The sequence below is a fragment of the Ambystoma mexicanum genome, chromosome 10, assembly GCF_040938575.1.
Source record: "Ambystoma mexicanum isolate Mex_15411 chromosome 10, UKY_AmexF1_1, whole genome shotgun sequence".
Classification (NCBI taxonomy): Eukaryota; Metazoa; Chordata; class Amphibia; order Caudata; family Ambystomatidae; genus Ambystoma; species Ambystoma mexicanum.
The window spans coordinates 678,859,975-678,887,325 of record NC_090932.1 but is presented as its reverse complement, the minus strand read 5'-3'; the positions used below and the strand labels follow the sequence as shown (position 1 = coordinate 678,887,325).

General features: G+C 49.9%; 1 long non-coding RNA gene across 1 annotated transcript in view; it reads left to right on the top strand.

Moving 5' to 3' along the window:
- LOC138491639 (uncharacterized) overlaps window positions 1-27,351 on the top strand; it is a 317,517-nt gene that overhangs the window by 180,264 nt on the left and 109,902 nt on the right. The window lies entirely within an intron of this gene.

The window sequence follows — 27,351 nt, the reverse complement described above, 5'->3', positions numbered from 1 at the left end:
AAGAAAAGTACGCATAGTACGAGCCTCTGTGTCTTTAATAGAATCATGACTTTCCCGAAAGTAAGTATGGAAAATCTTGACTCTACCACGGTACTAACTGCCTTGGAGTTTACCATCAGACAGCATTTGTGGCTAGTCCGTTTTTTCTGGCAATGTATTCCATATCGTGTCATTAGGTGCCCCCTACATTTCTCTGTCAACAGAGTTGCCAAGTCTCCCTAAAATCGTGGGAGTCTCTGGCAAAAGGAGACAGACACCTGCACTCTCGTGTTTGAGCAGGATTTTCTTTCTACATCTGCAAAGATCTTCAGCTGTGCCTCAGACAGTCCCTTTTGTTTGTGGCAACACTGGGTTGAAGTAAGTAACACACTGCTAAACACAGCACTCAACAGCACATGCTGGTCTGACTGGGGCTAAGCCGTGTCCTGTACTCCTCGACTGCTGAATTTCCAGCTGATCTCAGTGGCAACTTTGGATAAAGAGGGATAAATGGGATAGATAAGATGATCATGTGTGTAATTTCAGCACAGGTGGTGTGCGAGAGGCTACAAAGCACATGTGATGGTCTGACATGCATATTCTGGCACACAAACATGACTGTAGTGTCTGACAGGGCATATCCTTGCTTTGCTTCTAAATTTGATTAGAAACCACATCCTGCAGTCTCATATGAAGCACGGTTTAGGGGTTCTAAGACAGACCTTTTGTTCTTTAATTTTACATCAGGAAAGGAGAGGACTTTGCAATTCTCTTATTGATTTAATGTGCAAGTTCATCACTACCAGGTCGGTGGTGCGGACCCCGGTCAACGTCAAGGGATAGGCTTCATGGAGGGACTACTTCACCTTAATGTCTACTTTCCTTAAGCTTCTGCCCGAGGAAAATCCAGACACTTCCCAACAGACTGGTCCCTCTGAATGTCGCTGTGGCTCATATGTCTCACACTCTGCCCGACCTCTATTGTCCGTCAAAGGCATGCATGAAATGGACAACAGCCCTCAGGGCCACAGCTTTATGGAAGAAATTGCAGCAATTATATGGCTTTTCCCCTAGTCCATGTTGGCAAGAGAGTAACAATATTCTTATACTGCAGGCCCATGTGAAATATAGCTTTGTATTAAAATCTATGTATCATATGCTTGTCCTTCTGTAGGCTGTTGATTTCTTGGAGTCATAGATGTGTGTGATGTGTTGCATGTTGATAGGTCATTCATTTTGTGAGGCCCATTGCTTCCGAGTCACATTTTAAATGTTACTGTGTGGGAACTCAGCAGTGGGTCAAAGAATAGAAGAAAAGCATGACAGGGTTTAGTTAAAAACAATATTTCCAGAGACACATGGGCTAGATGGAGCCTGGGGTCCCCTGGTATAGTAAACAGGCCAGACATTTCAGGAGCTACATAAGGAAAGAAGGAAAGCCCTTTACCCTGCAATAGGGGGTGCAGAGAGTGGGGGCTCCCAAAGCATTGATACAAACAGAAATGCGACATTCACAAATAGAGTGTGAGGTGTTCCTTGGTCTGTTGTGGTGTCGTCATGTCCACCTTTCTATTTTTGATCATCCTATCATGATCGTGATGGACCCAAAACCCCTACTGCCAATTTTCCATGGGTCATTTCTTCGCACACCACTCCCATTCGAGCTCTTGATTGCAACTGTCAGATTACATGGTCACTGTCCATTTCGATGCAGTGGCTGGCAACCCCATGGACTACCTGCTGGGTTATCCAGGTCTTTGGGCGTCGACATAGGAGGCAGTAGAAGTTGAGGCGAAAGCTCTGGTTAGCATTGTCAGATCGATGACTCCTCTAAAATATATGTCACTTTGCTTGTCCTGCTGTATTTAAATTCGTTTTCAGCTGTGTGCACATCTTGATTGTCCTGCTGCTTTTTAAATTCGTTTTCAGCTGTGTGCACATCTTGATTTCCTGCTGCTTTTTAAATTCGTTTTCATCTGTATGCCCATCTTGATTGTCCTGCTCCTGTTTACATTTGTTTTTAGCTTTGTGCATAACCTGCTTTTCATGAGAATGTGTTAACAAGTCCACCCCTCTGACCTCTGTCTAGTCTGCCACCGGTTCCCTCACCCTTCCTCAGTCCCATTGTCCCTCTGTGCTGTTATTCCCCTCAGCCCTACATCCGCTACCTCCCCTTCCTCTGCGTGTTCAGTTTTTCTGTGCATATTACCTCCCTCAGCTCCCATTGTTTTTCTCCCATTCTTGTTCCCTGTCTCCCCCCCCACCTACTGCTCTCGCTGCGCCTCTGTGGCCTCAGCCTGGTTAAGTGTACCTAACTCTCTGCAGTTTGCTATGGCGCTATCTATCTCTCCTATCTTCTCAAACTGCTTCTCTATCTCTTATCCTTCACCCCTTACTAAGACTGTCAGGAAGAACCTCAAGAAGGACATACTGAGCTCTAACCCAGGCCTTCCTATTGCAGGCACCTACGTCATTGCCTCTGCCAGAAAGACTCTCACAGACATACTCTATATCGTTCACTCACCCCTCCTATAGACTCTGCATATGATTACTCTTCTATCTCCTTTCTCTTCTTCACCCATCAATTGTAGCACCTGCTGGGAGGTCTTTCTTGCCCTCTCCACCTCCTGGGTCATCATCAATGTCTACTGCAATGGTACCATCATGGTCCAGGGTCCTCAACCCAACCTTCTACTCTTTGATAGGCTCCTCCCCCACCTTATCAACCTCCCTCCACCTTCTGCACCAGCTCCTTCAGCTGCCCTGGCTCCCATGCCAGCTGTGCCCACCTTGGCTCTCTTGTCACCTCCTAATCACATTTCTACCCTAGCCATGGCTTTCTTGCCACCACCCCACACATTGACAACCGTGTCTGCCGTCTCCTCTTGGATGAACCAGTCACCCACTAACACTGTATCTGGGGCTTCCTTGCCCCCTGTGGTGCCTCCCGCACTGGCTCCCTCCTCACCCATTATGGTCCCGGCTCCCTTACCGGCCTTGGCTCCTCTACCCCCTTCGACCCCTTCTACCTCTGTCCCTCAGGCACTATCGTCACTTAGGGGGGCCCACTGTCCCCTGATCCCCAGTAAGTCTTTCACTGATTGCAATCTGCTCCACATTGCTATGGTAAGCACTCGCTCAGCTGTCAAACACTCCTCTGACCTCTGCAACCTCTTTGAACTCCTGGATTGTGATTTTCTTGCCATCACTGAAACCTGGTTCAAGGATTGCTCTGTCACAAGTTTTGACACACTTCTCCCAGAAGGCTACACAATACTCTCTCTTCCTAGACCAAACAGACCAGGTGGGGGAGTAGCATTGATCGTCCCTGAGTGTATCCCTATGTCTGTCATTCCCACTCAGGCCTACTCATCCTTTGAGTGCCTGGTATGCAGGCTCTGCCTCTCTCCTAGCTCTTCCTTACTGCTGGCCACCTTCTATCAGCCACCTGGTCGGCCCTCCCTCTTCCTTTCGTAATGGGCTGACCTGGGCTCCTCTATCCTTTCCTCCTCTTCTCATCTCCTCCTACTGGGTGATCCCAACATCCATCTCGACTCACCTGATTCCTTAAGACCTTTATGCAACTTTTGCAACTCTCACTTTCTTTCCATCTTACCGTCTGGCCCAACGCACAATGCTGGCCACACCTTGGATGCTCTCTTCTCAACTGACATTCTGCTATCTATCCCTCTCACTACTTCTCTCTCCTGGACTGATCCTTTCTTCTCACTTGAAGCTCTCTTCTCCCCTTGCATAGATAAGCCCGGCACTGCCTCCCGTCTACAAGTTCATCCGACCCATGAAAAGAGTGTCAGTAGCTGCCTTTGCCTCCACCTATTATGCTCCTTCCACTCCTGCGACTGACTCCCACCCTGCCACAGCCCCCTCAAACTTTAACCTCTCTGTTTCCAAAACTCTTTATATTCTTGCCTCCCTCATGAGGGTACGACTGAAGCCTACCAAAAAGTGCAACTCTTGGTATGACTCCAAATCAGCTTCCGTTAAACACACGTGCAGGGCAGCCAAATGTAAATGGGATTCCTCTGGCGCACCCTTTGACAAACTGGCCTGCACCTCCTCCAAAGGCAGTATAGACTCCGCATCTGCTCCCAGAAAAGAGTCTTTATACAAGCCTGCATCTCTTATCCAATAACTCGGACACACTTTTCAAAGTCTGCAAGGAATTAGCCAACCCTACCACAGCCTCCTCCACCATTGCACCCACCCAGGCAATTTGCTCGGCCCTGGCTGCACACTCACCTCAAAAACAGTGGATATCCTATCCTCCCACTCTTCCTCACCACCTCATGTAGTACCACCCTTGGTCACCTCAAACCCTCCCCTTATTTTCCCTTCTGTCTCCCCTGTCACACCTGAGGAAGTTATTAGACAAGTCTGGTCTATGAAAGCCTCCTCCAAACATGTGGACCCCTGTCCCTCCAAAATCATCAAGGACAACATTGACTCTCTCACTCCAGCATTGGCTGACCTCTGCAGCCTCTTTTTTGCCACTGGAGTTTTCCCCACCACTGCTCTTAAGCACTCCCTTGTGCACCCTCTCCTGGAAAACTATTGCCCGATCTCTATCACTCCTTTCCTGGGCAAACTCCTGGAGTAGTTTGCTATTACCCAGCTTAACCTCCGCACTGAATCTGTTGGCTCCTTCCACGACCACCAGTCTGGTTTTAGACCATCCAGAGGCATGGAAACTGCTCTTCTGAACACCAGTGAAGATATGCTCTCAAATCTTGGTTCTAACTCTCCCTCTGTCCTCATTCTACTTGACCTCTACTCTGCCTTCGATACGGTGAACCACAAAACACTCATCGCAAGTCTCTGTGATACCCTGGTCATCACTGATCAGGCCCTGGTATGGCTAACCTCCTTTCACTCCGACAGCGCATCCCAGGTTGAACTGGGGTCTTTCCTCTCCCCTATCACTCCCTCTACTTGTGTTTTCCCCCAGGGATCTGACCTACCCCACCTGGATTTTCAATGGCTACATGGCCCTCCTGTCCAGTACGATAGCCACCTTGACCTCCAACGTTCAGTGTTACAAGGATGACACGCAGCTCTCCTTCAGGCTACCCTCGGCCTCTTCCTCAATAATACCTGACTGTCTGGCCACAATTCAGTCGTGGTGTGCTCCAAACGACCTCTGAACAGCATCCGCAGTAGAATCCCTCACCTGCGACAGCAATGAAGGTTTCATGTCCGTTTCAGCACCAGAGGCGTAGGCTTCCTCAGAGGTGTACTCAGAGACACCCCTGGCCAGGATGGTCTGTAGCACCAATGGATTCTGATGGGCTACCACACCACGTCCTCCTCCACTGCATCCAGTGCCTCATCACCTGCACAAATAAAAAAAAACATGAATACAAATGTTAATAGCATAGGCCACACACATAGGTATTACAATGTTGTCAGCCAACACATGAACCTGCCATGTCACACAAGACACAAAGTCAGGCACGCACGCATTGTCAATGAAAGGGAAGGGAAGCCTGAAAGCAGACATGGATGCATGTCAAAGAGCAAAATAACACATATACTGGATAGAACCTGCATCACACACAAGCATGTAACTTCCACAAACATGACTGATGCCAATACACAGATGGCACGTAGCATAGCCATGCCAGAATTGTCAACCAGCCTCAGATGAAGTTGAATACTACTGAGCAAGAGCCATGTACAATGCATGTCAGATGACATTTCATGGAATTCACTATTAGAAAACACACGTATCACAGGATGCAACAACACTAGGGTGTTGTAATTCAGTGAGGGCAGGCATACAGATTTAAAAATGCTAGGTCACATTGACATCACGCAAGTGAATAGGCATATTGAAGGGGATAACAGGGTTTAGAAGTGTGTGGGTGCAGTGCAGTACATCGGTACAGCCTCAACTATGAACAAAAACAGATCCAATAATGTCAATGTCGTGGCCTGATGGCAGTGTAAGGGTAAGTGCCATCATCATGTGTAAAGTGTTGGTAGTGGGTTGTAGGTATACAGTAAACCCCACCCCCAAGGGCGGGGGGACGCTGGGAGGCAGTGCATGGGTTAAAATGGTTGCTCAGAGGACCGTGTCGTAGCAGACAGTGTGGGCAGGTGGCAAGTGCATTCTTTCAGTCATCTGGGACTACAGCAGGGGAGAGGAGGACAGAAAGCACAACACTTGAGGAAGAATCAGAAGTGCCTGCAGACCCGGAGAAGCTACACCTCCAGTTACATAGAGGCAGGGAGGCTGTACCAGAGGGAGGCCCCAACTCAACACAGACGTGAACCACAAACTAATTTCCATGAGGAGCAACTGACCCTGAGGGAGTAAGAAAGGGATGATCAAAGACCATGAGATTGAAGTAAATACTGGAGGTGGAGTTGAAGAAATTGCTGGCCAAGGGCCCATAGGGACTTGCTAAGACTGCACAGGGTCCAGGAATGAACACACATAGCCACTGTGAGCCTGTGCCATCATCACAGTCCTAGGGAGGTACCTTGCACCAAGCCTAAAGGACTTTTCACACAGTCCAGGACTAGCAGAGTTGTAGAGGGAAGAGTGTAGAATCACAGAAATCCTGGTAAAGCCTGTTGCAGTAGTACACCATAGGAATTACCAGTCCTCTCGAGACAGTGAGCTGCTGGGGGATGGAGAGGAAAAGAAGAATGCCTCCGAGGAGGAGCAACTTGCAGGGTGATCTCACAGAGACGTCAGTCATGTGACAATAGAAGGCGACTGTTGAGTGGAAGATCATCACAGGCTATCCTAGACCACAGGTTGGAGCAAGAATAGGGTCAAGAGAGGCTGGACAGAGAGTGTCATAGAAGGAGGGAGCAGATGTGGTGATGAGGATTGCCTCTGTGTGCAGTACATGGTTTGTATGCAGTCTGCATGACAACAAGCACGTATCTGTCCAACATCACATGGGTCACACATGGCAGTCATGACAATGTAGCTTGAACTGGCAGACAATCATAAAACATCACCCAAGCAACATACACATGGCCTGTACACGCACACACATCACCACTCACCGGACATTCCCTCATACATTGGCAGGTCTCTCACGCCTTGGATCTGCTCCACTGTAAAGAAATCACTAGCGATCTTCTCATGTCCAGTGAGTTCTTCGTCCTCTGGTGGTGACCCACCCCACTGCCAGTCACCAGAGTAGAGGCGAACTTTGCAGCCAGCTTGTCTTTTGCTTGGTGTCGGAGGTCATTCCAACGCTTCACAACATCACCAGCTGTGTGCCTGTCATACCCCAAGGCGCTAATATGGTCTGCGAGGCACTGCCAATGGGTCATATGCTGAGCAGGTGTATGTGTGCACCCTGCCTGCACCAGCATGTCACGGCCGTGTTCCAACATGTAGTCCATGATCATGTCCAGTTCCTCATCACAGAAACTCCTCTTTCTCGACGTGTGGGACTCCTGTGTTGTGTCTGGGGTCTTAGCCTGTACAGCTGGAGCATGCTTCTGCTTCTTGTGAGGTGGTGCAGATCATGAGTGGCTTGTACCTCTATGGTCTGTAGGGGCTGGAGTATAGGTGGACTGGCCTATGGAATCAGCCATTCAGAAAAATGGGGGGGGCAAGGAAGAGAGTTATCAGGGAAATGCCCTTACTCTATATACTTAGTAACACGTCAAAATGGGGCAATTGCCAACTGTGGTATGATTTAGTTAAAACCAAACAACGTCTGATTTCTCTGTTCTCTGTTTCTCTGTTGCCTTGAAAAATAACTCTGCCCTCAACCACAGTAGTTTTATCCAAAAAACAGGTTGTTTGCCTGGTTTTGGAAATCAGACGTTGTTTGGTTTTAATTAAATCATACCACAGTTGGCTATGGAATCAGCCACCAATGTAACTACAGAAGGGCAGCTTGCAAGTATCAGTAGCTGGGTGCTGTTGCCAGGACTCTGCACTAGACGTGTCTTGACCTTAGTGACAAGGGACTTGGCCCCCGAGTCTCACTGGGCCGGGACCAATCCAGTCTTGGCTGGGTGACCCTGAGCCAGGGTGCCGGTTGCTACAACTGCCCCTGCAGCTTCCAGACCCTGGCCGGTGTGAACAGCAGATGACACTGCTGCTCCAGATCCCCGGGTGCCAGTGCCTGGAACTTGCACCACACATGTCTTGGCCTTCGGGAGATGGAAATTGGCCATTGAGTCACCCTGTCCCTGTGCCGGGACCACTACAGTCCGGGCTGGCTGACCTTGAGCCTGGGTAGTGGTAGCCGCAGCAGCCCCTGCAGCTTCCACACCCTGGCTGCTCTGGACAGCAGATGGCACTGCTTGTCCGGGACCACGGGTGCTGGGTATGTCAGCAGCTCCTGCATCTCCCTGACCTGGTTGGGTGTGGGGCATAGTTCTCCCTGCATGGGCCTGGACACCTTGCCCACGTGGACCACCTTGGCCACCCTAGCCACGTCACCCACCTTGGCCAGCTTGGCCACCCTGGCCATGTGGGCCACCTTGGCCACCCTGGCCACGTCACCCACCTTGGACACCTCTGGCAAGTCGCCCACCTTTGCCTCCCTTCCAACTTGTTGCCCTCCCAGTCATGGCACTGATGGACTAGCGCAATGGGAGGTGTAGCCAACAGTTGTCCTGGGCAATTGGAGTGAGGCGGCAGGGTACGTGATGTAAAACGTACCACTGTGCTCCAGAAAGGGTCTATGTGACCCGTGGTGAAAAAATAAGGGGTCACGCAATGCTCAGGCACACCAAAAACAAAAATCAACGTGTACGCTACCCCTCGGTAGCCCACATGTGCGTAAAAAACATCCTGCAGTACGCTGTGTCACCCAGCAACACAAAAAATGCATACGCGACGAACACGTAGGCTACTATGACTTCGAAAATGGGCTACGGGACACATAGGGGAAACCACAGTGGGAAAAATGCATGCACGACTCACTGTCTGTCTCGTAGAACAAAAAAAAATCACATGCGCGTGTGCGCGTAGGCAACTCCCCTTCCAAAACAAGAAGTACGGACTGCCATAGTAGTGAACTATTCGTGTGTGAACCTACAAATATATGAAGTTCACGCGTCCGTCCCCACGAAAAGCACATACAATGCACTGTTGTCCTATGCAGACCTTTAACCCGATACTGAACAGCAACGCCCAACATCCAGCGAGTGTCACTTACGCGCTTAAGGCCTTTCCTCTGATTACATGCTAACACGCTGTTTCCGCATGTGCTGAGTCACTCGGTTTCCAGCCGGCCCTGCAAAAGAACACGGAAAACCCACGCTCCTGCCTACAAGGCCATTTACCTGCCTCCAACTTCCCGAGCTGCCTCCTACGAGCCATCTGCTGCTGCCAGCCACTCTGTGTGCTTGCTGCCCACATGCCCTGCAGTTTGGTGCCTGCTCATCAGCCATTGCCAGTGATCCTGTTCTTGTGACCACCTCTGCTGATCCTGAAGACTCCCGACAGCCATACCACCGCTCCACACCCCAGCCCCAGGACCAACTTGCCCACCCACACCTGTCTCGGGTGTTGCCATGTGGTAAAATGGATTTCTGAACTCTGACCTGGAGGAGCAGAGGTGCAAAAGGCCAACCTAGTTTCTTGGAACAGGCTAACCTCTGGACAAGCCAGACCAATGAGGGTAGCTATGGCAGGCGGTCAAGACTAAGTCTCAAGAGGGGTGAGGGTGACTGAAAGACCTCAATGAGCACACAAAGCAAGGACTCTTACAACTTACTCCAGACAGGCGTTATATTAAAAATATAGACACATTTATTACAAGGCCTTTGTAATATAGACCATAGCAAAGAATCACAATAATACTGAAGTAAACCAACACATCACAATCAACACGATATATATACAAGACCAGAGGGGTCTAACGGATTAAGAAGCACGAAATATGTAGACCACCTAGACGGGGAGGAAAACAGGCAGTGCAAGTAATCTTTAGACCCAGTTACACATCAAGAATATACCTAACTAAGAGGTAGTCCAAGCCCTACGAAGAGAGGAGCCTTATGCTCAATAGTACATGCACTCGCTTGTGCCAAGGGACAAAATAGGGTCTCTTCAAGGGTCACTAGCAGCTCAGGAAGGCGGACAAAGTTGATGAAGAAGAAGTCCCCACTATTCAAGCAGGACCTCCACTTGCGGGCAGAGGCAGGTTGAGAGTGCCGGATAGAGTCGCTATTTCGCAACAGTGGAGAGAAAAGAAAGGGGCTCCTGCGCTAGGGGCCACTGGTTGGGGTATGGACTACTCACCAGTCCCCGAAGCAGGCGGACCTAGACTTCGCCAGTTCAGTTCACTGGCAGGTTCGAATGCGACAATCAGGACGTCTCGACACTGTGTAGTTTCCGCGGTAGCAGGCTTCAGGGTCAAGAGGAACACAAATGCAGCGAACTTGCACAGGTTGTTGCCACAGCAGGGCAACACGGTAACCGCGTTTACTCCGGTCCGGGCGCACTCGTCTCACTTCAGACCTGGGAATGCCAAGTGTACGAAATTCAGTGTGAGTGTGCAGTGGACACAGAGCAAGCAGTATACCAAGTTTCGAGGGCTTCCTCGAAACCGCAGTGGTGACAGAGCAAATGTCCTGTGTAAGTTGGTCAGCCCACTGGTTGGCCCAGGGACACTTCCGAAGAGGCTTACTTGCAGGGTTTGATGAAGGTGCAGAGAATAGTTGGTCCCACTATTCCAATGGGTCGAAGCGCCTTCGCAGACCTTCTAGGACAATCAGAGGCAGAGGGGTCTCGCAGGACGACAGCGGGCTCAGGGTGCCAAACCTTCCAGCGGGTCACCAGCGGTTCCTCGACTCGGCTTCTTATTGCAGATACTTGGCTTCTTATCCTTTGTTCGTGTGAACTCAGGAGATCGACATGGTAGTGGTGTTTTCGGGCCTCCTCTTATCCAAAGTTCCCTTCGCGCCAAAACGGAGAGGACCCAATGGGAGATATGCTCACAAACACTCACTCCATACGTGGACCAATCACGGACCACTGTGGTCCCAGGCATTCAGGACACTCCAGACTCTTTGGCACCCAGGATGTGTATTGGGAACAGACATCCCAGCCCACATCCTGGAGGCACACACACAAGGCATGCAGAAGCCCGCGAAAGCTTAGCATTTCGTGGAAAAGTGCATGACCAAATAAGGACTGACCCGGGTCGGCTCGACCTGGGGAAGGTGAAGGGGCAAGATGGCCAAAGGACAGGACATAGAACCTCGTGTCATGGCCATTTTGGAGCCAGGCCACCTATTCGTGCCAAACACGGTAAGCGCGGATAACATGGCAAAAAAGGGTTAAAAACATAAGATAAATGATAGCTGCCACCAGTCCTGTCCGTGACACATCTGCACAGTTCATAATAAATCCAGCAAGAGTTTCTAGGGCCTTTGGAATGACTAGAGACCCAAGAGTGGGGTAAAGTAAGTTACATTGCACTGTTGTTACATGTTGCACAAAAGCTGCAACATGAGGAAAGGACTAAGGGAAACAAAGTCTCCCAGTACTGACTGTCTTAAGGGCATGTCAGTTTCCCCATAAGAAGTGAGCGAAAGCCCAGAGGAGTGCGGCTGAGGGATGCGCTTCTCTGGCAAAGGTTAGATCAGGGTGTAAAACAGCAGGAAAAAGTTTGGGGGTTGACACATGGAGGGAAAGTTACATTCAAATATGAAATCATTCCTAACACTCGCCCCGCCCAGACTAAGGACAGGGGGAACTAATCCACCCCTGGATGAGTTTCTTGGTCAGGTCGGTTAAACATTCTGGACAACCCAATAGGGTGTTCCTTACCCTTCTCATCTACTTGTGATAGTACAGCTCCTATCCCAGTGTCAGAGGCATCTGTCTGCACAATAAAAGGTCTTTGGTAATCAGGGGCCCTGAGCACAGGGGCCTGGCACAAGGAGTCCTTTAAGCCATTGAAGGCCTTCTCACACTCTTCAGTCCAAGTTATCTTCTTGGGTTTCTTTGGAGTAGTGAGAGCAGTCAGAGGGGCAGCTATGGTGCCATAGTCTGCCATGAAATTTCTGTAGTACCCAGTGAGTCCTAAGAAGGCTCTCACTTGGGTCTGTGTAGTGGCGGTAGGCCAGTCTTGTACTGCTTGTCCTTTACTGGGTAGAGGCTGTATCCTCCCTCCACCTACTTCATGTCCAAGGTAAACCATTGAGTCTTGTCCAATCTGGCATTTACTGGCCTTTATGGTCAGGTGGGCCTTCTGAAGAGCCTGTAACATAATCCCAAGGTGTTTCACATGGTTTTCCCAGGTGGCACTGAAAACTGCTATATCATTGTCAAGACTTGATCTGTCGTGAAGAGTATAGGGGCCTCCATCCCCAAGTTCCCCACAGAGAGGAGTAAAAAAACACTCTCTGTGTGGTCCTTGAGGTCACAGGTGTGGATGAATTAATGATGGAACCACGACACGCTGATAACCCCAAGGCCGCTGTAAAGAAACCAGGTATTAGCACAGACAGGCCCAGTAAGAATCAACAGGCGTAAGAACACAAGGGAAAAAGTCTTACCTAAGACAGGGCTACCAAATACTGTAACCTGGGCCTGGGATACTTGTGGGAAGGGCGCGTGAACAGCAGCTGGAGTCGAACTGAAGGATGGCAAGAATCGACTTCACACACCTGAGCGGTTCTTTGAAGTTTGGTGCAAGGCGTAGTGTTTATGGATACGTAATACCAGTAGGATCAAAAAACAAGGGCTGAGCAAAGAAGTCTGTCTGACCAAAGTCCAAAAATGCTGGGTAGACGTTGGAGAGAAAAACAAAACCAGGAAGTATCCGAGTAGAAGTCCAAATGTCCGTAAGACGTGATCCGTGAAACTGTGAAGTCTTGAATGAATCAAAATGCCGAACAGAGTTACTTGAACAGCTGTGAAGCAAAGACCGCTTGTGCGGCTGTAGCTTTTATCCAGCTTGCTTTCCAATCAGGCGAGCCGGAATGGAATCACGTGAACGGAAGTCGGTGTAACAGCCTGACCCTGCCTGACTGTAATTTCCATAGCAGCTGCCAACGCCGGTAAGGAGATAACTGAGGCCGAAAACGGCCTTTATATCATGGCAGAAACTGTTCATGCAACCCCCGCAGCACAAGTGAGTTGCCGCTAACAGCTGACTGGGAATCCTTAGCAGAATGACTACCTGGACGGGAAGGGGATACTGAGGAACCAATCGGGGCGCTGGTGTTCTGTATGACAGAGCCCCGCCCAAAGGCACATGACCACGTGGGCAAGAAGGGTTATCCTGATGAAAACAGGAGACAAGACGTGGGGCAAGGACATCCTCAGCAGGTCCCCAAGAACGCTCCTCCGGGCCAAAATCTAACCAATCCACCAAGTACTGCAACTTCCCCCTAGAAATACGATACGGGAACCCAGGATCTCAGAAACCTCAAATTCATCCGGCCCACCCACAGAGATGGGAGCGGGGGAACCTCGGAGACGGGTAGAACCAGGACAGGGTTTCAGCAGGGATGTGTGAAAAACTGGGTGAATGCGCCAAGTGGTGGGAACTGAAAGCCGATAGGCAACAGAATCGATAACCCTCGACACCTTGTAGGGACCGACAAACCGAGGCAACAGCTTGTGACACCCAGGCAAACGGAGGTGGCGAGTGGACAACCACACTCTATCCCCTACTGCATACACGGGGGCAGAAGCACATTTCCGATCAGCAGCCGTCTTCTGGGAAGCCTGAGCCTCAAGGAGGTGAGTCAGTGTCTGGGAATGGACAGCAGACAGGTCCCGAACACAGTCGGTAGCAGCAGGGTTGTCTGAAAGCGTGAGGTCTGGGACGGGCAGTGTGCGTGGGTGCTGGCCATACATGGAATAGAATGGCGAAAGGCCAGTGGACGAGTGAAGAGCATTTTTATAAGCGAACTCCGCAAGGTGTGGGACACTGAACCAGGATTCTTGATGTTGCAAAATAAGACAGTGTAAGTTTTGCTCCATAGATTGGTTCACCCTCTCAGTTTGACCATCCGTCTCCGGATGATAGGCCGAGGAATACCACACCAAGGAGTTTCGTTAACGCCCGCCAGAAGCGGGACGTAAATTGAGAGCCCCTATCAGAGATGATGATGGTAGGTAGACCAAAGAGACAAAAAACGGATTTGAAGAAAAGGCCAGCTGACACGGGAGCAGAGGGAATACCTGAGTAGGGAATGAAGCGAGCCATATTTTTCGTGAATGAGTCGACCACCGCCCATATTGTGTTGAAACCCTGGATACGGGGCAGATCGGTCACAAAGTCCATAGTCAGGGTGTGCCACGGTCTAGGAGGCACAGGCAATGGATGCAATAGACCCAAGGGACGTCCCCGACGGTGTTTACCCTGGGCACATATCGAAGAGGTGTTCACATAGCACTCGACATCCCGTTTCATAGACGGCCACCAACACCAACGTTTGAGAAGTGCTAGTGTTCGTTTCTGACCGGGATGACCATTGATTGCAATGTCATGGGACCATTCTAGGGCGAGGTTGCGGGTATCCGTAGTGGGCAATACTAGCTTCTTCTGAACAAATGGCAAACCATCGTGAAACACAGGATCCCAATCGGACAATTGATCCAGATGTTGAGCCATCAATGTATGCATCGAAGACAAAAGAGGCACAGGGGGAGTACAGAGACAGATGATGTTCTTCTTTTCTGGAAGGGTCTCTGGAAACGTGGGCAAAGGAACCCCCCAGGAGAACGAGACAAAGCATCTGCCTTCCCATGCGCCAGTCCCACCCGATGTTTTATCTGGAAATCGTAGGACGCAAAAAACAGATGCCAGCGCACCTGGCGGCTATTGAGGCATTTAAGAGAGGCCAAATCCTGGAGATTGTGGTGATCAGTGACCACGGTGACGTGATGCCTGGGCCCCAAGAGATGATGGCGCCATACCTGAAAGGCATCTTTGATCGTCATCAACTCCTTTTCGGTCACCGTATAGTGACATTCAGCGGGTGTGAACATACGGGAATGAAAGGCTACCGGGTGTAGAAGACCCGAAGCAGGGCAACGCTGGGATAGGACAACCCCTAGCGCAAATGAGGAGGCATCTGCTTCCACTACAAAAGGCAAGTTCGGGTCCGGGTGTTTTAAAACAGGGGCAGTGGTGAAAGCGGATTTCAGTGTCTCAAAGGTAGTTTGATGTACTTCCGACCAAAGAACGGTACACTGGGGCTGGTCAGAGCAGTGAGAGGAGCTATAATGGACGAGAAACCATAGATGAACCTCCTATAGAAGTTCACGAATCCTAGGAAGGACTGTAGTGCTTTGAGATTACCAGGCTTGGGCCAATCCAATGCAGCCCGTACTTTAGAGTGATTCATGGCCAACCCCCCCCACCTCCCCCGGAGTGATGTGAAACCCCAAGAAATCGACCTTGTCAGTATGGAACTGGCATTTTCCGGGTTTGGCAATAAGGGAATGCTGACGGAGACGGGACAATACTTCTCGTACATGCACCACGTGCTCCATATTTTGTGAATATATAAGGATGTCATCCAGATATACTGCAACGCACATGTCCAGAAGTTCACTGAATACTTTGTTCATGAATCGCTGAAAAGTGGTCGGGGCGTTGCAGAGCCCGAATGGCATGACCGTATATTCAAATAGCCCATAACGTGTACAAAACGCCGTCTTCCATTCGTCCCCCTGATGGATCCTGACCAAATTATAAGCATCCCGGAGATCGAGCTTAGTATAGATGGAGGCATGGGTCAAGCGATCTAACAACGGTGTAATAAGTGCTATTGGGTACTGGTTCTTTATCGTGATGGAGTTCAGACGGCGGTAGTCAACACAAGGACGTAGATCCCCCTCCTTCTTGGGGACAAAAAAGATTGGGCTAGCAGCCGTTGAGGTGGAGGGACGGATGTGCCCTAGTTCTAAAGACTTTTTGATGTATTTCTTCAGGGCCTGATCTTCAGAAATGGATAGCAAGTAGATGCGACCCAAAGGTATCGAGGAGTCAGGGAGTAGGTCAATGGGACAATCGTAGGAACGATATGGCGGGAGTACCTCTGAAGAGCCTTGGTCAAAGACTTCCTGGAAGTCCTGGTAAACTGTGGGGACCCCTGTTGCGACAGCCCCTACTAGATGTGCGTTTGGAACAGAATTGTCATTGTCATTCAGTGTCATCTGAGCAACGGCGCCCAACGCTTGTGATGGCGAACCAACCCCTTCAGGTGGTGTGAGGCAGAAGTTCTGACATAACTCGGACGCAAAATGTACTTGCCCCGATCTCCAGTCGATCAACGGGTTGTGTTCTTTCAACCACGGAATGCCTAAGATCAGACCAAACTGTGGCATGGAAATTAAATCAAAGGTGATGGATTCTTGATGGGCGCTCTGGATAATCAAAGTGAGGGGGGCAGTTTGTTGTTTGATTGGTCCTGATGTCAGGGCCATGCCGTCCACTGCTTGAAGGGGCTCCGGACGGTGCTTATTTATCAACTGGAGATTCAGTGATGAGGCTAACATGATGTCGATATAGTTCCTGGTGGCACCTGATATCACGACCCACTTCCTGAAACCCCCCCGGCAGGCCCATGGGCCAGGAGGGGTCTCGGCTCAAGCCCCCAACAAGCTTAGGCATCCTTTGCCTAGGCCTTTGGCTCCAGGCTCATACTTAATGAAGACTTGTGCTTGGCAACTACTTATTTTCAATGCCAGTCAACATGGAGGCATCCACATTGCTTGGCTCCTTGGAACCAAGCTATGCGGTATAGTGTTTTGGGTGTGGTAGCCTAGGGACCATTTTACCTGGACTACTTTCTTGATGCTATTTAAACCACACCCGACTTGGAGAACACTCTTCGCGTTACTTTGCAATCCTGCAATGTGACGCTCATCGTGTTCAGCAGCATCTGTGAACCTCGGAAGAACATCACCTGAAAAACAAAAGGGACATTGTTATTAGCAGCAGTTTACCTATGTTTCCACCGCTAGCTGCCCTCAGCTCCTGCAAACAGCAACCAAGGAACAGCGAGCCTCCCAGACCGTCAGATCTGCAAAAGGAGAGAAACAAGACATTAGACATTTACAATCGTGCCGGCAGCTTAACTCTCAAGTCGCCCATCGACCAGCACCGCCTTGGGACTTCTTGCTCCGGATGAGCAACGCAACCTACGGGAACAAAAGACAACAGGTTAGCAAAGGCAAGGCATCATAGCGCTGCGCATAGCGCTTACTTACCGCATCAAGGCGCTCTCGAAACACCATCACCTGCCGGTGAGTCCAAATTCAGCCAACGTTCCACAGCGAACTTCCGCACTCCTAAGGAGAGAGAAAAGACATTATTGAATCCAAGAAAGGCTTACAGTATAACAGTAATAAGACCTACCTGAAAGACTCTAAAGGGCAGCATCAGTGAAGTAACTAGATCGCACTCGCCCACAAAGGACAACGCGCCCCTGCCAAGAAGGCAGGACGGAGAGCACGCCTGAGAAGGGCACCAGAGGCCCACAGCTGGGTGGTGTCCCCGTGGATACCAGGTGAGCATAACACCTGAATCAATGACAATAGTGACAGGAAGAGAGGTGTCTGGTGTGGGTTTCAAAATGGCTTGCACCAACATGGGCCTAATACGACCAAACACAGGTCTTGTTTCCGAGGAAAAACAGGGCATGCCCGATCCAGTCCCCCGGTCTAGGGTCGAGCACTCTGAAAAACCTGGTTCTTTAGCTTGGGACGTCGGGGACATGTTTTGACGAAATGCCCGCTCAAGCCACAATAGAAGCAGGCATTGTCAACTCTCCGACGTTCTCTCTCCGTGGGAGAGATGGGACTGCGAATCCCACACACTTCCATGGGTTCACCCCCCACCTCTGACGGGGAAACTTGGACTGTGTTGGAAAACCCGGCTTCGGTTTTCCGTTCCGATCGCCTGGCATCGATCTGTAAGCCAAGATCCACTAGTTCAGTGTACTGAGCCAGCAAAGAGGGTACCACTGCCATGGCGTCTTTCGTAGTGTTCCTCGGCCCCCTATAGAATAATACTGCCTTCTTGCTCTCAGGCCATGAAGTCTCGACTGCTAATTGATTAAATCGGGTGATGTATTCAATGAGGGAGAATTTTCCTTGGTGTAAATCTAGCAACTCAAGGTTGCGGGACTGGGCCTTATGCCTGGTGTCAAAAACATGGGTCATTTCTGCCACTAATAGTTCAAAATCGTACAGTGATGAGCTATCGTTTTCAAGTAGTGGGTTGGCCCAAGCTGCAGCCGTACCGGCCAAGTGTGACAGGGTAAATTCCGCCTTTACGGTGGAATCTGGAAATGCCCGGAGCCTGCACAGGAAATGCAGCTTGCACTGATTGAGGAATGCGTGGAATTTCCTAGGATCACCATGAAACCTCTCCGGGGCTGCTAGTGGGAACGGGGTAGGGATGACTACCGAGACCTGTGGTGTAGTACTTGGTACATGGGGTTGTGAAGTCGAGGGTTGGGCCACGGAATCCCCGAATTCTGAATCAGCAGGTAAGGGATGTTGAGCGCTTTGAATTGAATCGAGGCGTTGATGTATAGCAGTATTAGCTGCTGCCATGTCTGCCTGTAGTACTGTAATTGCCTGCACCAAAGAGGCCATGGGGTCATCCGCTGATCCCTCCATGCTCAAAACGACAATAAAGAGTATAGGGGCCTCCGTCCCCAAGTTCCCCACAGAGAGGAGTAAAAAACACTCTCTGTGTGGTCCTTGAGGCCACAGGTGTGGATGAAGAAATGCTGGAACCACGACATGCCGATAACCCCAAGGCCTCTGTAAAGAAACCAGGTATTAGCACAGACAGGCATAGTAAGAATCAACAGGCGTAAGAACACAAGGGAAAAAGTCTTACCCAAGAGAATGCTACCAAATACTGTAACCTGGGCCTAGGATACTTGTGGGAAGGGCGCGTGAACAGCAGCTGCAGTCGAACTGACGGATGGCAAGAATCAACTGCGCACACCTGAGTGGTTCTTTGAAGTTTGGTGCAAGGCGTAGTGCTGATGGATACGTAATACCGGTAGGATCAAAAAACAAGGGCTGAGCAAAGAAGTCCGTGTGACAAGCCAAAGTCCAAAAATGCCGGGTAGACGTAGGAGAGTACAACAAAACCAAGTATCCGAGTAGAAGTCCAAAATGTCCGTAAGCCGTGATCCGTGAAACCGTGAAGTCTTGAATGAATCAAAATGCCGAACAGAGTTACTAGAACAGCTGTGAAGCAAAGATCGCTTGTGCGGCCGTAGCTTTTACCCAGCTTGCTTTCCAATCAGGCGAGCAGGAATGGAATCATGTGAACGGGATCCCGTCACGTGATCCGGAAGTCGGCGTAACAGCCTGACCCTGCCTGACTGTAATCTCCATGGCAGCTGCCAATGCCGGTAAGGAGATAACCGAGGCCGAAAACGGCCTTTATATCGTGGCAGAAACTGTTCACGTGACCCCCGCAGCACAAGTCAGTTGCCGCTGACGAGGAAACCTTAGAAGAATGACTACCTGGATGGAAAGGGGATACTGAGGAACCAATGGGGGCGCTGGTGTTGTGCATGGCAATCATCCAGATATGAAAGACAGAATATGTCCAACCCATTCAACACATGATTCACAAGCCTCTTGAATGTGGCAGGTGCATTCTTCAACCCAAAAGGCATTACCCTGAATTGGTAAAGGCCCTCTGGAGTTGAGAAAGCTGTCTTCTCCTTGGCATGGTCTGCAAGGGCTATTTGCCAATAGCCTGCAGTGAGGTCAAACGTGCTGAGGTACCTGGAGGCACCCAAGGTATCCACCAGCTAATCTGTTCTAGGCAAGGGGTGTGTGTCTGTTTTGGTGACAGCATTCAGAGACCTGTAATCCACACAGAACCTGAATTCAGAAGTACCTGCTTTGGAACCAAAATCACAGGGCTGGACCAAGGACTACTAGAGGGTTCAATCACCCCAAGATCCAACATTTTGTTGACCTCTGTCTTAATGTAAGACTGTACTTTGTCTGACATTCTGTATCCCCTACCTTTGGTAGGTACACTGTCTCCTTTGTCTATGTTATGTTTGCACCAAGTTGTCAAACCAGGGGATGGTAAAAACAGGGGGGAAATTGCCTAAGCAAACTTCTCACCTCAGCCTGCTGATCAGAAGTCAGGTGAGAGGCCACCCGGACACCCTCAATGGAGTTATCTGAAGGACTGCTTTGGAATAGGTGAGGAAGAGGTTCAGACTCCTCTTCCTCAGCATCTGAAGCCAATAGCAGTGCTGCGATTTCAACTCTTGGGATGAAAGCCTTCAGCCTATTTACATGGAACACTTTTAGAGCCTGTCCCGGCCTTCCAAGGTCCACTAAATAGTTGACCTCAACCAGTGACTCCACCACTGTGTAAGGTCTGGACCATTTATCCTGTAAAGCCCTAGGCCTTGTGGGATTCATGATCAGGACTTTCTGACCAGGTGTAAAGTTAATGAGGGAAGCTTTCTGGTCATACCAATGTTTCACCAGAGCTTGTCCAGCCTTCAACTTGTCACTAGCCAGACCCATCAGGAGTGCCATCCTTTTTTTGAGCCCTAACACATAGTCCACTATGTTGGTAGTAATGGGGGGAGTGGGCATCTCCCATCCCATCTTGACTATGGCTAAGGGTCCCCGCACAGGGTGACCAAACAGAAGTTCAAAGGGGCTGAAGTCAACTCCCTCTTGTGGTACCTCTCTGTAGGCAAACAGGAAGCATGGTAAAAGAAGATCGCATTTTCTTCTTTGAGGTTCTTCCAGAGCCTCAATTATACTTTTCAAGGTTCTATTAAACCGTTCCACTAGACCATTGGTCTGGGGGTGGTATGCGGAAGAAAACTTATAGGTGACCCCACATTCCTTTCACATAGCCTGCAGATAGTTTGACATAAAGTTGCTGCCTCTGTCAGACACAACTTCTTTAGGGAAGCCAATCCTAGTAAAGATGCCAAGTAAAGCTTTTGCAACTGACTTGGCAGTCACAGTTTTCAATGGGATGGCCTCAGGATACCTGGTGGCATGGTCGACCAGCACCAGGATAAACCTATTGCCTGAGGATGTTTGGGGGTCAAGGGAACCAACAATGTCCATCCCTACCCTCTCAAATGGTACCCCCACAACTGGGAGTGGTACCAATGGAGCTTGGATTGTTGAACCACTCTTACCAGATAACTGGCAGGAGGCACAACTCCTGCAGTGACTTTCTACTTGCACCTCCATCTTGGGCCAGTAGAAGTGCATGGATAACCTTTGCTTGGTCCTCTTAATACCAAGTTGACCAGCAAGGGGCACTTGATGCGCCAGCTGCAGGGGGAAGGGTCTTACAGCAAGGGGAACCACCAACCTCCTATGGTCTCCTTCTGTAGACTCTGTAGGCTCACTATACAGGAGCCCACCTTCCCAATAAATCTGGTGCTTCCCAGGAGGTTCACCCTCAAGCTGGGAGCAGGCCTGTCTCCTTAGGCATTCCAGAGATGGGCACTCACGTTGGCCTTTACTGAATTCTTCCCTGTCAGGACCACCTTCTACTGACAAATCGTTTAGTTCAGGATGGTCATTGGGGTCAAATACTTCAGGCATCATCACCTCCTCATCAGGTCCGGGTGATTGACCAACTACCTCCACCTCAGTGGTAGGCGAGTTAGGGGGGATATTTTCTTTCCCTCTTTTTACTTTTTTGACTCCTTTAGCCTTGGGTTTCCCCTTTGGCTGGGGCAGGGCATTGGTCTTGGCCAGTCCTGCCTTCTTTTGAGACCTTGTGCAGGGTCTGTCAGCAGTGTCTCCCACAAGCTCTAAAGCTTGGAGATCATTGCCCAAAAAGAAATTTCCTGGGTCACTCCTCTGAATGCTCACTGGAATCCTGACTGCTGTACCATTGATAGTGTTACGCCTTGGCAGGGCCGCAGGAAGGTTATTGCCCTCCGTAAGGGTATGCGTCATATTGCAAACCCATTCTATGCCCACCTGCAACTGCCCTGGAAAATAGTGGCTTCGGCTCACTCCGCAGCACTCTGCGGCAAGTTTGGACTACAATTCCCAGCTTTCCGCCTCCCGATGTCAGCTCAGAGGCGATGATGCGTGAGCCTCGGTTTCGTCCGGTTCCGCCTTCTCCTTCCCGATTTAAACCTCGGAACCGGGCGAAACGCTGCTTCTGATTAAAGTTGCATCCCGGTATTTAGAAGTTCTGTCTTCAATCCTACTTTACTTACCCGTGTACCAGACCTGTTTCCTCTTTCACTGGCTGCTTTTGCCTGCCGCTTTTGGAAAACTATTTACCCGTGTACCAGACCTCTTTCCTCTTTCACGGACTGCTTTTGCCTGCCGCTTTTTGGAAAACTACTTACCCGTGTACCAGACCTGTTTCCTCATTCACGGACTGCTTGTGCCTGCCGCTTTTGGAACCTTGTGATCATGGCATCGGTAAGACTGTTCTTTTCACCACTTGCTAACAAGCACATCTCCTGTACTCATTGTACCTTGCCGCTGAACTATATCACCTGCAACACTCCATCTCAATTGTGTCCCTTATTGTTGCTGTTACCATCCTCTTTCCACAATCAGACTTCCATTGGACATTCTTCAGTAGTGCACAGGGAAGCTTTGCGGATAGTGCACCTACCCGACTCTAGTGCGGCCCTCGTTCCACCTGGGTTCAGTTTCCCTAAACTAACCTACCCATTTGTTATTTTGCACTTCCGTTTTCATGAACTCTTTGAACCTTACAGACTCAACAGCTCATCAGTGGTAAGGGTTTTCTTTTATATGATTATCCATTCTCCTTAGCTAATTGACAACTATAGTCAGGATAGGTTACATTCTCCTCTCTTACTTGTAGGTGGTTCCGGTTGCCTTGAAACAAGGGGAGGGCATAGTTCAGGTACTACTAGAAAGAAGTATCGAGGGAAAGGGATCTTTCTTAAATTTCCAATTGCTCACCTCTTGTTTTTTCCTTTACAGCTGGGTTCTTGGCAGCATGTCCTCCCCGCCCTTTTGAGCGATCAGTCCCTCTGCCTGGTCCTACCCAGCAGAGAGTCATATTGTTAAAAAGGTCTTGTGCCCTCACAGAGAGGAGGCTAGGTTGGAAGCCCCGACCTAGCTCTTCAATCAATAGTTCAGTCCTGTGCCTGCTGGCTAACGATTTGGTATACTTCCCGTCCGGTGAGTAACAAAATCAGAAGCCATGGAAGAAGCGGATCCGTTGGCCACTCTGGTTCATTTGGTATCCGAACTACGGGCAGACATGACTGCCGCGCATAAAGCCTTACACCAGTGGATTGACAACATGAGGCCCTTTCCTGCACCCCAGACTCTGGGGATTGATCCGTCCGGTGCTACTGCCTCAGGCTCTGGAGCCCATTCAGCCTCCGCCTCTGGGTTCACCTCTGGCCCTGTTCTGATGGCCACCCAATTCCCATTGGCCCCTCCGGAATGTTTTACCGGTGACCCAAAGCAGTATCGGACATTTATCAACCAATGCAAATTGCATTTTCTTTGTCGCCCTTCTGCCTTTCCCAATCCCACCACGAAGGCGGCCTTTGTCCTTTCACACCTTGGAGGGACGTCGGCAGCCTGGGCTAATCCCTTGCTTGAATCCAATAGCTATGTTTTGTATGACTGTGACGCTCTTATCACAGCCATGAATAGGGTGTTTGATACCTGGTACAAGTCACAGGCCACGGACCTAGAATTCTTGAATTTACGTCAGGGTACGTCTTCCTTGTTTACATACCTCACTAGGTTCAATCAATTGGCAGCTGAGACGGATTGGCCAGAAGAGAAGAAATCTGCGGTATTCTACAAAGGATTGTCTGAGGAGTTAAAATACATCCTGGCTACTGTGCTTGATTTGGTGGTACAAATAGACGCTAGACGATCTGAAAGGAAGGGAGAATGGAAAAATGTGGCTCCCGTACCCCTTTCCCTTGATTCCGTTAATCCTCCTTCCTCTGCTTCTTCTGAACCTATGCAGATAGGGGCAGTGCGTGGTCCGTTGTCTCCTGCACAACGTGAACACCGACGATCCAACAATTTATGTATGTACTGTGGTTCGTCTGAGCACCAACTCAAGGATTGTCCAAAAAGACCCTTTAAGAAGGCGGGAAATGCCAGAAACCAGCGATAGCAGGAGTCCCTACGCCGGGGGTATTATCTTTGGACTCAAATGTGGCAATTACCACACCTGTTAGTCTGCCAGTGGTATTTACCACTACAACTGACTGTTCTTTCTCTTCTCAGGCTATAATTGATTCCGGTGCTACTGGGAATTAAATGGATTATGACTATGCCATGAGCAATAACGTTCCTGTGGTTTCTAAACCACAACCTGAAGCCGTACATGCAGTAGACGGCTCTTCCCTGGTCTCGGGTCTGGTTACTCAAAGCATGTCTCTCGTCTGTATGCAGACAGACGATGGACATACTGAAACACTCATATTTGACCTAATTAAGGCCCCCCAGCTTCGTGTAATTTTGGGCATTCTGTGGTTACAGCACCACAATCCTGACATCGACTGGGCCAGGAAGGTGGTACAATTCCCTTCCTCTGTCTGTAACGAAAGGTGTTTTCAGACCAGTAGCATTTCCGGTACTTCCTGTCAAGCCCTGGTGGCCTCAATGGCCTTGATAGGTGCCATTACCAATGCCATCGAACCTCCTATCCCTGTGGAATACGCTTCTTTCCGGGACGTCTTCGATAAAGGTGGTGCAGACCAGTTGCCCCCACACAGGCCATATGATTGTCCTATCGACCTGGTACCGGGGGCTAAAATACCTGCTGGCAGGGTTTATTTGCTCACACTGCCAGAAGACAAAGTGCTAAAAGAGTACATTGACTAGGCATTGGCTACATGGTTCATCAGACCATCGAGATCACCGGCAGCGTCTCCTCTGTTTTTTGTTCCTAAAAAAGAAGGCGACCTTCGCCCTTGCATTGATTACAGGGCATTAAACGCAATCACAGTTAAGAACCAGTACCCTCTTCCCCTGATCTCTGTGCTCTTGGATCAGCTAGGTTCTTCTATAATCTTTACCAAACTTGACTTGCGGGGTGCCTACAACCTAGTACGCATAAGAGAGGGGGACGAGTGGAAAACCGCCTTCAAGACCCGGTACGGGTTATTTGAATACCTTGTGATGCCCTTCGGGTTGTGTAACGCCCCGGCCACCTTTCAGGCCTTCATGAACGATGTCTTTCACGATTGTCTGGACCGGTTTGTTGTGGTCTACCTAGACGATATACTGATTTATTCCTCATCCAAGAGTGAACACACCGAACATGTGAGATTTGTCTTACAAAGGCTGAGAGAGAATCGTCTTTTCGTCAAAGCCGAGAAGTGTATCTTCAATTCATCGGAGGTTGAGTTTTTAGGTTATGACCTTACCAATCGGGGCATCCGGATGAGCCAGTCCAAGGTTAAGGCCGTTTTGGAATGGCCTGTTCCTACTACAACCAAAGCCCTGCAGTCATTCCTGGGGTTCTCAAACTTTTACAGGCGCTTTATCTTTTCATTTTCTACCATCTCGGCTCCTTTGACGGCTTTAACTAGCTCAAAACAGCCATACCGATGGACACCAGAAGCGCAATCCGCCTTCGAGGCCTTAAAGGCGGCTTTTTCTTCAGCTCCAGTGCTGCAACATCCCGATCCGCTCCTACCCTTTTTTGTGGAAGCTGATGCTTCTGGGACGGCCATCGGGGCTATACTGTCGCAACCCTGTCAGGACTCGGGTGAGATTCATCCGGTTGCGTTCTTTTCGAGAAAACTGACACCATACGAGCGCAACTATCCTATCACGGAAAGAGAGTTGCTGGCAGTCAAGGACGCTTTCTCGGAATGGCGTCACCACCTATTGGGGGGCCGTCATCCGGTTACTGTCTTCTCTGACCATCGGAGTCTATTGGCATTCAAGTCAATGAAGTGTCTCACTGCCCGGCAGGCCCGCTGGCACCTTTTCTTTTCTCAGTTCAATTTCACCATCACGTATCGGCCAGCCCGTCTCAACGTTTGTGCAGATGCCTTGTCTCGCCTGCCCTCTCACCCGGAGCGAAGCAAACCCGATTGCTCTCTTCTGCTGCCTTCTAGGGTAGTATGTGCATGTACTCCACGCCCTTTGCTCCATTCTTTAATCTCAGACTGGGTGCATACACATAAAGAGGAATGTGTAGCCCTAAATCTTGACGTGGTACAAGGACTTCCCTATATTTAGGGCCGCCTGTTTGTGCCCCCGGGGAAAGCTTGTCTCCAGGCCCTTGCTTTGTCCCATGACTCCTTGATAGCGGCTCATCCAGGCCAAAAGAAGACTCTGGACTTGCTCCGTCGTTGGGCATGGTGCCCGTCTATGACTCAAGACGTGGTTAACTATTTGGCCTCCTGTTCTGTGTGCGCTCAATGTAAGGTCTCCCGGTCTAAACCTGTGGGTTTGTTGCAGTCACTCCCGGTCCCTCACAAGCCATGGTACTTGGTCTCTATGGATTTCATCGTGGACCTGCCACCGGTTGACGGTTTTGACACCATCTGGGTGGTAATTGATTATTTCACAAAGATGGCGCTTTTCATTCCTTGGCGGGTTTGCCCTCTGCTCCGACATTGGCCTCATTGTTCCTTAAAAACGTATTTCGTTTCTTTGGTCTGCCTTCTATTGTGGTTTCGGATTGCGGACCGCAGTTTACGTCACGTTTCGGGAGGGCTCTGACGGCATCTCTTGGCATCGATGACAGGTTCAGCTCTGCCTTCCATCCACAAACCGATGGGCAGACTGAACGGCTCAACGCTACTCTCGAGCAATACCTACGCTGCCTCACACTTCGTTTCCAGTCCTCTTGGTTGGCGTTGCTACCACCCGCTGAATTCGCTTATAACAACTCTCTGCATGCCGCTTCTGGTGTATCTCCCTTTTTTGCACTTTACGGACACCATCCGCGGTCCTTGCCCCTGGATCCTGACCTTCCCATTGACAATCCAGCGGCTCATGCGTGTGTTCGGGACCTCAAGTCCATTCATGGGGTCGTTCGTCAACACCTGCTGCATGCTCAGGCAAAAGCAAAGAAATTTGCAGACATGCATCGGACAACTGCACCCAACTACCTTGTGGGTATGAAGGTTTGGCTGTCATCACGCAATCTGAGAATACCTGGTAAACGAATGCTCTTACCCAAGTTTGTGGGTCCCTTTCCTGTCACAAAGGTCTTAAATCCAGTTGCTGTGCATCTTTCATTGCCCTCATCCTGGAAACAGCACCCAGTGTTTCATGTCAGTTTGCTGAAGCCTTGCCCAGCCAACATGCGGTTGCCGGTCCGCCCACCCCCGGTGCGGGTCGATTGCAATGATGAGTTCGAGGTGGCTGATATCCTGGATTTTCGACTTCGGAGGGGTCGTCCTTTTTACCTGGTTGACTGGAAGGGA